General features: G+C 41.3%; 1 long non-coding RNA gene across 1 annotated transcript; it reads left to right on the forward strand.

Annotated features, from left to right (window-relative positions):
- Positions 1 to 955: 955 nt before the first annotated feature.
- LOC121888103 lies at positions 956 to 14,370 on the forward strand. Its single transcript, XR_006093140.1, has 3 exons — positions 956 to 1,025; positions 6,972 to 7,084; positions 13,897 to 14,370. It is a non-coding gene; the product is annotated as an uncharacterized LOC121888103 (long non-coding RNA).
- Positions 14,371 to 15,072: the final 702 nt, after the last annotated feature.

Below are 15,072 nucleotides of genomic sequence, written 5' to 3' on the forward strand. Positions count from 1 at the left end.
TGTTTGGTGGTGTGAAGCAAAACTGACTCCAATGTTTTGTTTTGTTTTAGGGAGCAAGGAGCATATTGCTCAGTTTATTAAACTAGGAACTAGGAGTAAGGAGTTCAGTTGGTCTGAGGATCTGAGAGATCTAGTGTTGGGGAGAGGGTAGAGGAGCTCCGAGATGTACTGGGGCACCAGGCCATGTAGAGCCTTAAAAACAAATAAAAGGACCAGGGACGCCGATACAGGTGTGATGCTGTCTCTCTTCCTTGTACCAATTAGTAGCCTAGCAGCAGCATTCTGCACTAGCTGCAAACGAGACAGGGATGACTGGCTAATACCCACAAACATAATTAGTTTGTCAAATTTAAAAGCTGGGCTGAAAATGACACCAAGATTTCTGGTATGGGTATGAAGGTTAGGGGCCAGGGGCCCTAAGTGATTTGCTTTACCCCCGCTGGAGTTGGAGGGACCAAATAAAACCACTTCTGTCTTTAACTGAAGATAGTTTTGTGTCATCCAATTTTGTACATCCCAGACGCAGTCAAGGAGGGACCTAACTGCATTATTATTGTTATTGCCAGGTTCTAATGGGAGGTATATGTGTGTATCATCTGCATAGCAATGATAGGAGATATTATGTTCATTGAAGATGGAGCCAAGAGGGAGCATGTATAAGGTGAATAAGATGGGCCCTAAAATGGAGCCTTGAGGTACTCCACAGGTGATGGGAGCAGACAAGGAGGAGAGGTTTCCAGTTTTGACAGAGAATGATCTGTCTGCTAGGTAGGAGGGAAACCACTGGAGGGTGCTACCCTGAATACCGACCTGGTGCTCAAGACAGTGCAGGAGAATAGTGTGGTCGACTGTATCAAAGGCGGAGCTAAGGTCCAGAAGAATCAGGATGGCACATTTACCAGAGTCAAGAGATAACAGCAGATTGTGGGAGACTTTCAGCAGAGCTGAGTCCGTGCTGTGACGGACCCTGAAACCTGACTAAAATTTCTCCATGATTTTGTTTTTTTCTAAAAAAGACAAGAGCTGTGAGTACACAATTTTTTCCATGACTTTTGATAGGAATAGCAGTTTTGAAATAGGCTGGAAATGATCTAGAACAGTTGCATCGAGGTTGGGCTTTTTAATAATGGGATGAACTACTGCATGTTCAAGGCAGGACGGAACAGAACCAGTTTCTAGACTACTGTTTAGGATGTGTGATATTGTAGGACCAACAGTGTCAAATACTTCTTTTAAGAGGCATGATGGGAGAATATCCAGATGACAAGAAGTTGGCTTAGTGTGTGTGACTATGTCTATGATATGAGCAAGGGACACAGGCTCAAACTTGCTAAGGACAGCTGACTAAGGAGGGAAGACGGGGGCGTTGTAGGCAGGAGGTGAAATAGTGGATCAGATGTTACTGATTTCACTTATGAAAAAGTTGAGAAATTCATTGCAGGTGATTGTGGTTGGCACAGGGCCAGTAGCAGCAGGGTTTAGGACTGAGTTAATTGTGTCGAAGAGTACTTTGGGAGAGTGGGAATTTCTCGAAATAATGTAAGCAAAGTATTTTGCCCTTGCAGCTTTAACAGATTGTTGATAGATGACAAGAGAGCTTCTCATCATTTCATATGAAACTTGAAATCTGATTTTTTTTTCCATTTTCTTTCTGCTTTTCTGCATAATTGCCTAAGAGCACAGGTATTGTCGCTAAGCCACAATTGAGTTTTAGTTTTAGGTTTTCTAATATTGAATGGGGCAACAGAGTCCAAGATGTCTGTACAAGTAGACTTAAACCGGGAAATTAGCTCCTCTGTACTCATCCAGGAAGAACAGGTCTCAAAGTCACAGGACAGGAAAAAGGCTATATAAGCATTGGAGGATTTTCTAGCAGTAGAAGGGTTGATTGTGCGGGCATAAGAAGCAGGTAATTGGGGTTTGGGAACAGTATGAAAATGGTGGAAAACCTGATGCACTGATGATCCGAGATCTCCAAATCCTCCACAGCCAATGAGGGAATGGTCAGACCAAGTGTAAAAACTAAATCTAAAGTGTGACCACGGTTATGGGTTGGGCCGGGGACAAGCTGTACAAAGTCAAAAGAATCCATAATGCCCAGAAATTCAGTGGCTCTGACATTTGATGAGAGGTCGATATGAAAGTTAAAATCACCAGAGATTAAAATTTTGTCATGATTCACAACAACTGAAGATAAAAACTCAGAGAACTCAGTGAGGAAAATGGCATCCAGCCTAGGAGGGCGAACTACACACAGTACCGGGCATGAACCACTGGTTACGAGCATCAGGTAGAGGGTACAATAATTATTAATACCAATGGGAGTGCACTTATGGCAGTTTCTGAAAATAACTGCTAAGCGGCTGGTGGGCTGAGGGGAACTGTAGAAATCATAGTCAGGGGGACATACTTCCAAAAGTTGGCTGTGTTCACCAGATTTCAGCCAGGATTCTGTCAAAAATAGGAAGTCTGGGTGAGTGGACCAGATAAAATCATTAAGAATGAAGGACTTATTTGAGAGAGACCTTACATTCAGAAGAGCCAGATTACATGGGGTGGGTGATGAAGAGGAAGCATGGACAGTGTGTTTTAAATAAGGGAGGTTATTTTTGTTTACAGCGCTGAAGATGCCATGAGGGCAAAAAAACCTGTCTGACACAATAGTCTGAATGTGTCAGACTACTGCACGGGGGTAATGACAGACGGTGCCAGTAGGGGGAGTTCTCACGGGAAACAGTACTCTGAGGTGGCACCGTAGAGGAAGAGGGAAGTACCAGGTGTAAGTGGTGTGTAAACAGTCGGTCACATGTCAGCATGTCAGTGTCTCTTCTTGGCATGGATGGGTAAGGAAGTAAAGCAGGTCACCCACTAATCGGAAGATTGATGGTTCGACTCCTGGCTCCTCTGATCTGCATGTCAAAGTATCCTTGGGCAAGATACTGAACCCTTAATTGCTCCTGATGGCTGTGCCATCAGTGTGTAAATAAATAGATTCTCTCTGATTGGCAGGTTGGGACCTTGCATGGTAGCCCCTGTACCCATTCAGAAAGGGGGGGGGGGGTCATTGGATCATTGTGTTAGTTGCTGTGGTCGTACGTCTATTTTTAGTCAGCCCACTGCCCACAACATGCCCCAGCCACATGCCACAGCTTCATGCCCCACAGCTTCATGCCCCACATTTCATGCCGGTAACGGGGCCCACAGTGGGCTGCCCCTGTGGGGCTCATTTTTCTTCCCGCAGTGGCCCAAAATGGGCACCAAAGGACCCATTTGTGGGCTGAGTGTAGGCCCCACTGGGACTCATTGTGGGCCCACAATGGGCCCCACACTTAGCCCATACTTTCGGCTGGGTATGGGCTATCCCACTGGGGCACCACCTGGGCCCCATTGTGTGGGACCCACATGTGCCTCACATTTCAGGCCAGTAACAGGGCCCTGAGTAGGCTGTTTAAGTTTATGTTTTTCGAACACTTACATTTATTCACAGCCAGGTTAGAAGAAAAAATGAAGAAAAAATAAAAAATGAAGAAAATATATTGAAAATTGTGTACAAAACTACAAAACATGTGGATTGAACACTGAATAAAATGTCTAAACAACTTTATTTTTATGAAACAGAACAATGACCACATAGAACCACATTAGAACACAATAAGTACATAATAAATCAATCTCCTCAGAGGCACCAGTGGATCTCTGCCATTTATCTTCTGGTCCCTCTGTTCATGGGGAACCACAATGTTAAATACTTGACAAAGTAAATAAGAACAAACAAAAAATCTGAACATGAGGTCCAAATGGTTGTTTCGTATATAATGGAAGAGTAACACACATCAAGGGTTGTAGTGAGGTATTGATCACTGGAAGCAGACTCAAGAGCAGGAAATAAAGTGTTGCACACTCTGGCTCCATGACAAAAACCAATATGTTTCATGCCACATATACAGATTTAAATTTTACATTCCAGTCCAGTTAACTGCTTTGGGCCCTGCACGGACTATCCCACAGGGGGGCCTGTGTCAGCACTCTGTGGGCAAGTGCACAGTAGGTATCCCACAGAAAACCATGATGGGGACCCAAAAGAGCAAGACTGCTTTGTGTCCTGCACGGGCTATTCCACAGGGGGCTCATGTGGGCTTTCTATGGGCAAGTCCAACTGTGGGCTTGCCCACAGAAAGCCACCAGAGGGGCCCCAAAGGACAAAACTGCTGTGGGACTCACATAGGCTTACCCACATGGGGTCCACATGGGATTAGTGTGGGTTTGCCCTGCCCACACTTCCCCACAGTAAACCCACACATATCCACAGTGGGCCCACATGGGCATGTTTGCTGGGGCAGTGCAACAACAACAGAAAGAATAAAGAAAGTTCATCTCAGTTCGATGTAGACAGGTCTTGCATGTCAACGAGTGACCAGCACTGATGGGGGAGTAAAACAATCCATTTTGCTGTCCAGAGAACACTGGGCAGCATGATTGTTGGAACTGCCGGTTTGTATGGGTTAATAGTTAGCCTAGCTTGCACTCCTCTGTGCTGGCAACAATAGCCCCAATATATGGACATTAGTAAAACACCACCATACTACTTATTAACTGCCATATCTCTTTAAAGTAATATTCCATGGTAACCAAATTCAGCGAAGTTGTACACATGGGGATGTTGATCAAGTCTGTAGCATTTGATACAATATCACCTATAGGTGGTGCTAAAAGATTTAAATAATTGCTGCTGGAGCAGCAGCTTGCAGTGGCAGCAGCAGTAGCAGCAGCTGGCAGCAGGTAACAGCTTCCAGCTCTCACACACATTTTCTTAAAAAATGCAAATATTCTAGTAAGTTTTTCTGACTACTTGGCTATACACTTCCGGGGCTGGGTAATGACACAGTGTATCTCAGCCATGAACTGCTTTGAGTTTAAACACATCAGCATTTTGGAAGGCACTGTTTGTCAATAATCAAGGAGTATTTCTTTAAGAGTATCTCAAAATATAACACAAAAAATGCAAATGGATATTGCACTTTTGAATCCTCCATTATTAATATTGCTTACCCATGGCATACAAATGTACAGCACATTTTAACCGATCATGCACAAGGTAACCAGTAATTTGCTTGCTTATTAAATCCAGTTATAGAGTTATGAAATCCAGACAAAATTTAAGTGTCCAGGTTGGTTTTATTTAGAGATTATTTATTGGATCCAGCTCTTGTTGACTATCGTTAGTGAATGGGAAATGAACAGTGTTGTCCTGTGTTAAAGTCTGGTGTTTTGTTGACTCACCCTAACCTCCTCCTTCTGCTGACTGTGTGTGTGTGTGTGTGTGTGTGTGTGTGTGTGTGTGTGTGTGTGTGTGTGTGTGTGTGCGGGTGGGAGGGGGGTGGGGGGTAGAGGTGGGGGGGTGCTTCAGTCCAGTTGTGTCCACCGATCACCATGCTCAACAAGAGAGGAGTACTTGCACATTATTTGTAAAGCACCATCATCAGGACAAATGTATGTTTTTAGACCCACTACTGGTCAGGCTAAAGTAGCAAAGTCATATGTTTTGTTCATTTTGTCCCTCACTTTTTATATTGTTGTATGTAATGAGCACTGCTACCGTTAGACATTAGTCTTGTTATATGTTCTCTTTTCTAAGCCAGTAGGCCAAAGTATTCAATCAACCTAAAAAATAGATAGTAATACACTGAGGCAAGTTCAAAAACGCATCTTCATCCATCCTGTAACTATCGCCCTATCACCTTAAACCCTCAGGAGTCTTCCACCTTTCCCAGTGATTCATTCATTAAGTCCCTCACACATGCTAGAAATATTACCTTCACTCTCATCTTTCTACCCATGGGTGCAGAGTAAACCTTCTAGAAAATGCTTAAAAGAGACATTGCTTTAAATGCTAGTCATAAAGAACTGACACTGAAAGCAGCAACAATGAAAGAAATATGTCGTAATAAGACGGTGTAAGGGAGACAGACAGGGTGACAGTCAACAAAGAAAAGCCAAAAGATGGAAATAAAAAGATGTAGGGAACATGGAAAAGAAAAAAGAATGAGGGAATGCAGTGGACAGAGACCATGATGAAAACTGGGAGGTTTGGTAGGATGGATGGGTTCTTATGTTTGAGTCGTCTGGCTTTGGAATTAGCCGCTGGTCAGGGAATGATGCAGTGTGACATTTACTGGAGCCCAGAGACCAGAATGTGGGGATTGAGAGAAAACTATGAGAGGAGGAAAAAAGAATAGCAAATGGGTGGAAAGGATGAGAGAAGAAGACGCAAAAAAGAGGGAAGAGAAAGATAAAGGTGAATAAGCCACAAGGAACTGTACTTTTCTGACGTTAATGTGAGACCTCTATCATAATGAAGACAGACCAACTGCTACAGAATATCTCCCTCAAATGTTTCCTTCCTTCTTCTAGCCTCATCTTTCTCTTCTCCTGGCTTCTCCACCAGGCAGAACAGAAAAGGTGGATATCTATCAGTTATTAGGGGTGAGGAATAGAGTAGAGAACTGGACTAGACCATGGTATCCATTATTTCCCCTCCGTGTTCCTGTATTTGCAATCACTTTCCATGGCTCCTAAAGAGGTCATATTATGCCCCTTTCCAAGTTTAATACTTCATTTTTGTGGTCTATTTACAAACATTTGCATGTTTTTTATGGTCAAAAAGCACCTAGCTACAACTGTAAAGGCCACGGATGCAGCCCCTATGTCTCATTCAGCCTGAAATGGGCTGTTTTGTGTCTTCTCAATGCCCCTCTCTTCTGATTGGCGAGTGAGTGATGCACATACAAGCCAACCACAGGTAAGGGACTGTAGCACACAGAGAGCAGAGGAGAGGAGACAAACAAGCATGACAATAAATGACAGCAAAACAGAGTAGAGACTCACACTGAGCTGAAATGAAACAAGTGCACGTAAATTAGGTAAATAACATAAATAAATATATAATAAATATTGTTTCTTTATTCAAACAGCTTGGGCATAGTCTCCTCTGAGGATGGGATTTCAAGCGCTTGAAATCATTCATGGAGAAATCATGGTGTACACTCAGGACAGGCAGGTTTACTGACCATCACAGTGTAGTCAGGTAAGCAGTTAGGTTAATGCTTTTTTAAAAGTGGGCACACCACCCTGTCTGCCAGTCCACAGTCACTTTCCCACATTCTACACAACATTTAAGATGCATTTCACCTTAGACAAACCAATGATATCCAGAGATATCCAAAATCTCACCAACCCCTTAACTTGCTGCTTTTTAACTTGGGAAAAGGATAAAGCTTTACCCAAGTCCTCCAGCTGTGCCTCCTCTACAGATTATGTTGTGTATAGGAGCTTTTTCAAAATGTTCCTTCCACCAATATATCCCTAATTAAGATCAGCAGTCATCCCCTATTGAAAACAGCCTGGGCTAAGCCCTGCCTCCCCTTCCTGAGTTGTCAAACCATTTGCCAGAATCTCTTTGAGGTAATTTACATCATTCGTCATGGCTTCCCAAAACCCCTCCCACAACTGAGTTTTTGCTTCTGGGTTACTTTTTCTGCTTCAGGAGAACCCTGTGACAAAGTGGGTGAGAATACATACATACATACATACATACATACATACATACATACATTTACACCTTTACATATCTCATTACTATAACCATGCTTGTTGCATGTTTAGCCAGTATACCATCTTTATCTGTAACATTGTAAACACTTACTATCCCAGGTTTGTTGTATTTAGCATTTTCAACATTTCAACATTTTAAACATTTTCTGGTTAAATCAAGACACAGTCCATGTGTTAGATGACAGGTGGCAACGATTAATCTATATGAGACTGTTGCATGTTTTGAGATGGTTCTGAAATGTGTATGAATATAACCTAGGGCTTCTGTGTGCTTCAATAACTGCAGCCCCCATGTGGTGTGGCACTTCCCAGACCCCATTTTGCAGTGCCAAGCACAGAGGTGTCCAAAATGATATCATGATGGTCGTTGGTATTGTTAGTCTCAGACTAATCGACTGACCATGTTTGTTTAACCTTAAACACGCCCTCACAGAGAGGGTGATCGCATTTATTATTCATTATGGAAGAACTAATCTTCCCCAGGATTTGACCTTTACTCTTAGTGCGGTGTGTGTGTATGTGTGTATTTGTGATTTTAATGGTACATATGTCTTTTGTTTTGCTTTCCATTGTCTCTGCCAAAAAATGTCTACCCATTCAAAATTCACCTTTAAACAGAATTTACATTGTGTTATTTAACAAGACTAGGTCAAAATCTAGTATATGGCTGGACCGTGTATGAAATGCTAGAGGCCTGTTAATTTGTACATTGCCTGGTTACCATTAGACATGGACATCACCAGCATTTGTGAGATGTTTGTTTTATGTAAGTTATTTATTTGTATAGCACTTTTTGTGACTCAAGGTGCTGTGCACAAAAGAAAAACATGAAAAATACTTAAAATACATTGCACCAGATTTTGGGGCGACTATATGGTGCTGTTGTAAAAAGAGTTGAGTTAAGTATAAATGAACCCAATACAGTGTGCTTCATATTTTTATATCGCTTTTACTATGAACACAAGAGTGCTTTACTTTGAAAAGACACTAGACACATGTAACGTGTGGACATTGACAGTAAGACGGTGCACAGATCCTCGTCTCACGTAAATGTCACATGACACAAACAGGCTTTATTTGGATAAACTGACTACACATTGGGAATATAAATGGTTACTTTCTTGCCTGATGACGTGACATCAGGCAAGAAAGTGACATATTAACAGGGTTGGTTGGTGATCTCAGTGTCAGAGCCTCCGTGTGATACGCTTTGGTTGGAAAATGTGTGTTTTGAAAACTTATCTCGGGGCGGCACTCACTCTCAGTCTCGCAGAGAGAGAGCTCTGCTTAGAACTGCTCTGAGAGGCTGAGTGCCTGCAGACATGATGTAATAGAAAACTGTTCATGCAGAATCATTTTGAAAGAGCAACAGCCAATGGGGAAACACTCGACAGGTTGACCAGTGGTGCAACTGTTGCACTGTACTTGTCCACTGTTGCAGTCCAGTCAAAAATGTATTTTTTCTTTTTCCTAATGGTTTGTACAGAGGTTTACACAGTAAAGTCAATTTTATTTTATTTTTTAAATGTGCAGCTTGTGCTTGAATTGATATAGATTTTTTCATCATGTGTATCTATTTTTTAATAAGATTTTATTTAGATTTCTCAGTACGCACAATATGTACTTTCCACACCAACAAAACAAAGACCCACAATCTAACGACAAAGCAAAACAAGACAGGAAGACAAAACAAAACAGCAACACACATTTACCCCACACATCAAACAAGCAAACTCAGTGTCTTCATATCTGATCAACTGAAATTAAGTATGTTAAATATAAATAAACATACACATACAGTACATTATATATAACTCAAATGCTATTCCTCTCTATTGAGTACCCCCGTCTTTTATCCTTTACCAACTGAAACTTCAACAACAATAGAGAAAGTGAACATACGTCACGCTGTGTTGCATGTTGGGATGGGGGCGCCATCTTTGGAGGAGTGCACTCTGTTACCTGCCTGTGCCTGCTACAGTGGTTGCCTGCTTACCTTTTGTTTTGTTTAGCTAAAAAGTTGGTTAAATCCATAAATATTTTAAAAATTACAAATCCCTAGAAGCTCACCCAGTGGCTGGGTGCAAGACCTGCTAATTCACAAACTGGCAAATTGCGAGAGCACAGTCATACTCGCAAAGGTAAAGTGGCACTCCTCTTTTTGGCTCAATTATTAAACCAAACAAAATACAGAACTTACTAGACAGTTAAAGGACAGACAGTGATGAAGCGTCTGTTCACCATGAAGAACATTAATTCTCTGAACTTTAGCTAAGTTTATTCTGAAGTGACAATAATAATTATACTCAAAAAAGAAGGACAGTTATCTTTTGTATTTCAGTGGTCACATATACTTGCATTTTTTTTTACATTTTATTGCAAGAGGTATACATATATTGTTCATACTTACATCATTCCTACAACATTTAGATATTTTATAGTGAAAAATATTAATAGTAAAGTAAAAAAAGGAAATAAAATAAAATAAATAACTCAACAACAACAACATGGAGCCATACCCTTAATCTAATAGGAAGTCAGCCATTTTGATTTTACTTTGCAATTATCATGCAATTTTTGCCATTTCCAAGCGTTGTATTTTGACTAACTCCTCCTAGAGATATACACCGACCGACTTGAAAACTGGTGGGTGTCATCTAAAGACCTTTGCAATGAAAAGTTATCAAAATGGTGAGTTTTCATTGAACTCCATTGCCATGGCGCCGCAGTGAACTTCGATGATTCGCCATGAAAAAGGAAGTTGTTGTAACTTTAATGTACATCAGCCAAGCTGCTCCAAAGTTCTGGTGCTTGTTAAGAGTCCCGGTTCAAACACATCTACATATCAATATTGAGTCATAGTCATAGCACCTCCTACTGGCAACAGGAAGTTACAGTCTCTGTACTTTCATGAGCTCTGCCCAGGACCTTGACTGGATCCATGTCAAATTAGATTAGAAAAGCCTTAAGACTTTGGTGATGTTATATTTTGTGATATTGTGAATCTTGTGAGTTTTCATGGAACACTGTTACCTTGGCGATGCAGCAAATTTCTATGTTTTGACATGAAAATACAAACTGTTGTAACTCGACTCCACATCGTCAGATCGTCCCCAAATTCCACATGTTTGATAAGAGTCCCGGTCTGACGATATGTACAGGTCAATATTGAATCATAATCACAGTGCCACCTACTGGCACTGTTGCCACGGCGATGTATTGTTCGCCATAAAACAGAAAGCTGTTTTTGAGGGGCTAGAGATGCTTAAAAACTCACGAAACTTAGCGGATGCATCAGACATGGGGAAACATGTTATCTGATATGAGTCTTGGGGTTGGGCATGGCAAAATGGCTCGAGGGCACCCCCTAGAATATTTCAAAGTCAAAGCCCCCACCTTTAAATTTGATGTAGGTGAACGAAATTTGGCAGGCACATGTGTCATGTCCAAACGCACAAAAAAGCCTCTTGGAGCCATACCCTAAGTCCAACAGGAAGTCAGCCATTTTGAATTAACTTTGCAATTTTGTGTGTGTCATCTAGACTAGTTTATGATCAAAAGCTATCATAATCATGAGTTTTCATTGGATGCCCTTGCTGTGGCGATGCAGCGAATTTTGATGTTTCGCCATATAACACAAAGTCCTGATAACTCCAACATACATTGTCCAATCTGCCCCAAATTTCTCATGCTTCATGAGGGTCCCATCTTGAATACATTTATGTGTCAATATTGAGACATACTCATAGCGCCACCTACGGGTGACAGGAAGTTACATGTTCTGTATTTTTATGAGCTGTACCAAGCAGGATGAACAGATCCATCTGAAATTTGGTCAGAATTGCCTTAAGTCTTTGATGATTCCATGTTGTCAAAATGGTGAGTTTTCACTGGATGCCTTTGCTGTGGTGGCACGGAGAATTTTGATGTTTCGCCATTAACTTTATAACTGTTATAACTTGACTCTGCATGATCAGATCTTTTCCAAATTTCCCATGCTTGATAAGGGTCCCAGTCTGAAGGCAAGTACAGGCTCATACTGAGTCATAGTCATAGCGCCACCTACTGGCGACAGGAAATCTTAAGCGCCACTCTTTTGCTAACTACTCCTAGCAGGTCAGCCAGAAACACATACAATTTGGTCAGCCAAGGTGTAAGACCTTGATGATGATAACTCCTGAAGCTTTTGAGTTTTCATCAAAAGCCATTGCCATGGCAACACATTGTTTGCCACAAAATACAAGGCTGTATTTAAGGGGCTACACATGCTTGAAAACTCACAAAACTTTGCATACACATGAAAGCTCTTAAAGTCTGTAATATTGTATCGGTGGCGGGCATGAGTGTGGCAGAATGGCTCGACAGTGCCCCCTACAATATTTCAATGAAGCAGCCCCTGCGCCACATTAAACCTACATGTATGAAAATCACACATGCATCATGCCGGGGTGCACAAAAAAAGTCTCTTGGACCCATCACTTAAACCCAACAGAAAGTCGGCCATATTGAATTTAGTGGTCAATTTTGGCGATTTTGCATGTCTTGTATTTTAACAATCTCCTCCTACAGAATTCATCATAATGACTTCAAAATCAGTGTGTCATCTAGACTAGTTTGTGATCAAAAGTCATCAAAATCTTGAGTTCTCACTGAACACTCTTGCCGTGTCGGCGCGGCAAACTTTGACGTTTCACCATGGAGCAGGAAGTTGCTGTAGATGAGTGTACATTGTCCACCTGCACCAAATTTCTCATGCTTGATAAGAATCCTGTCCTGAACACATCTACATGTCAATATTGAGTCATAGTCATAATGCCACCTACTGACAACAGGAAGTCAGCCTTATATGACAAACATCATCTGATTCACATAAAATTTTCAAGGTGTAGTCTACAGTTGATATACAGCAACATGATGTTTATTTTATGGGTGTTCTCTAGCATCACATAGTGGACACAGGAAATTCAATGTTCGATAAGAGCCCAGCCCTGACCACCTGAACACCTACTGGCAACAGGAAGTCAGCCTTATATGACAAACATAATCTGAATTACATGGAATTTACATGGTGTGGTCTACACATGACATACAGCAACATGACATATAATTAGTGGGTGCTCTATAGCGCCACATAGTGGACACGAGGTGATATTTATCTCCTTTGTGCAACGTCCGATAAGAGTCCAGGTCTGACACTATCGACAATAAAATCCTTCGACAGCAGCGCACCCCGACATGCGCGAAGGTGCGAGGGCCCGATCATCGCTGCTTGAAGCTTTAATTGTATCTTGTGTTTCAGTATTATCCTGTAGTATTTTATATATTTTGGAAAGAGTATTCTTGGTGTCTACATTATAGTTGTTTTTATCATAAATCTTGTTAAATGGTGCTGCTCAATTAAATCCATTTGATGTAACTTTGAAGGAATCAACATAATTTTTAATTAGCATTTGTGAATATATTTGCAGTCCTTTTGATGACTAAACCTTTAATACATTATCCATTTTGTTTGGCTGAAATTGAGGGTCTCATGCCATTTCTCTGAGATAAAGTAGTTTGTTATTTATTTTATATTTTTTACAAATTTGTTTCCAATTATATAAAGTGTTATTAGTCCATTTATTTTGCCCTTTCAATTGTGTGATATCTTTCTTACCTATAAAGGGTAATGTCTTTATTGAAAGGGGAGCTAGCTCTATCCTAAACCACTTAGCTTTTGTGTTATCATTAGTCCATTTCATTATGATCTTTATTTGTGTGCCATGAAAATGACTGTAAATCTGGGAGTGCTAATCCACCGTGCTCTTTAGATGTTGTTAATGTTTTAAGTTTTACCCTTTTCCTTTTGTTATTCCAAATAATATTAGTTATCATTCCATTCCATCTTTTAAAACTTTGTGAAGGAATTGAAATCAGTAGGGCCTGAAAGAGGGAGAGGAACAGTGGGAGAACCATTGTTTTAACTGTATCTACTCTATAGAGTCAGGTATTCTTCTATGTTTTCTTCCTGTTCAGAGAAGAGTTGGCAAATTTTTCATGGGCACAAGCCACATACTCAGCTCTGCTGCTCATCCCACAAATGCATGTTCTCTACAAATGTGGCACCATTTAAAAGGGAAATAAACAGACTTTCCAACGGTATAAGATTAATTGCCAAGAAGCATCGTTACAACAAGGAAATAATCTACCAAACACACTTTCCTTACTTTTTGTGCTATGTTTACTTACATTGAGCTCAAACTGATCTATATACAATTAATTTTACACATGCAATTGTATTTACAGAAACAGCCTGTGCCACATTCTCTGTACAGTGCAGAAGATGAAGACACCTCCAGCCTGGACAGCAGACCCTCTACTGTTCATGTCCGTTCTGTCACAGTCTTTGAAAGAAATGTAAAGATGGACAAAAATTTGAATATTCACAAATATCATAAAAGAGATAGAGAGAGAGACCTAATTAAAACGCATGTCATCACAAAATCCCGCCCTCTGAATGAACTCAAATAACCCAATCCTATTTGAAATGCATGAAGTCATCACTCCTCCTACTAAATGAACTGGACAAATCCCGTCCTCATCCAATGAGATCCTTGTCTCATCCAATCAGAAGAAATCCGAAATCCCTGTTTCCCGCATTCCTGTTGAAAAGAGTGCTGACGTGCTGACGTGCTACGGTAAGCGTATTGTATCATTTCCGGTTGCCGACTGTGTATACTGATAGCGTTGTTGCTGCTCTCATCTCAGTTGATTTTCCTATATATATCACATTACTGTTGATTAATATCTGCTGTATATTTAAACTTTCGCTAGTTTTACACAAGCACTCTCAGCGCTTTTTTCTCTTAACGACTTTTCTCGCTAATCGCACAAGTTGTTAGTCACTTTAGCTCTGCAGCTAGCACTAGCAGCTAACTCAAACTAAGCAGTTAGCGATGGCTTCTCTCTCTCCCTCTCGTTCTCCTGCTCTCTCTTGCTCGGTGTGCCAAATGTTCAGTTACTCCTCTGCCTCCTTTAGTGATAGTGATAAGTGTAACAAGTGTAGTCTATTTGCAGCACTGGAGGCAAGGCTTAGTGAATTGGAAGCGCGGCTCCGCACCATGGAAAAACAATCAGCTGCTAATATAGTTAGCCAGCCCCTAGTATCCGGTGCGGGCCGACCTAGCGTAGCTCCCACTCCCCCGGTAGCTCCCGAGCAGCCGGGAAGCCAGGGCGGCTGGGTGACTGTCCGAAGGAAGCATAGCCCTAAGCAGAAGCCCACGGTTCACCACCAACCAGTTCATGTTTCTAACAGGTTCTCCCCACTCAGCGACACACCCGCTGAGAAACAAACTCTGATTATTGGCAGCTCCATAGTCAGAAACGTGAAGTTAGCGACACCAGCAGCTATAGTTAAATGTATTCCTGGGGCCAGAGCGGGCGACATTGAGTCAAATTTAAAACTGCTGGCTAAGAATAAGT

The sequence above is a fragment of the Thunnus maccoyii genome, chromosome 21 (genome assembly GCF_910596095.1).
Source record: "Thunnus maccoyii chromosome 21, fThuMac1.1, whole genome shotgun sequence".
Classification (NCBI taxonomy): Eukaryota; Metazoa; Chordata; class Actinopteri; order Scombriformes; family Scombridae; genus Thunnus; species Thunnus maccoyii.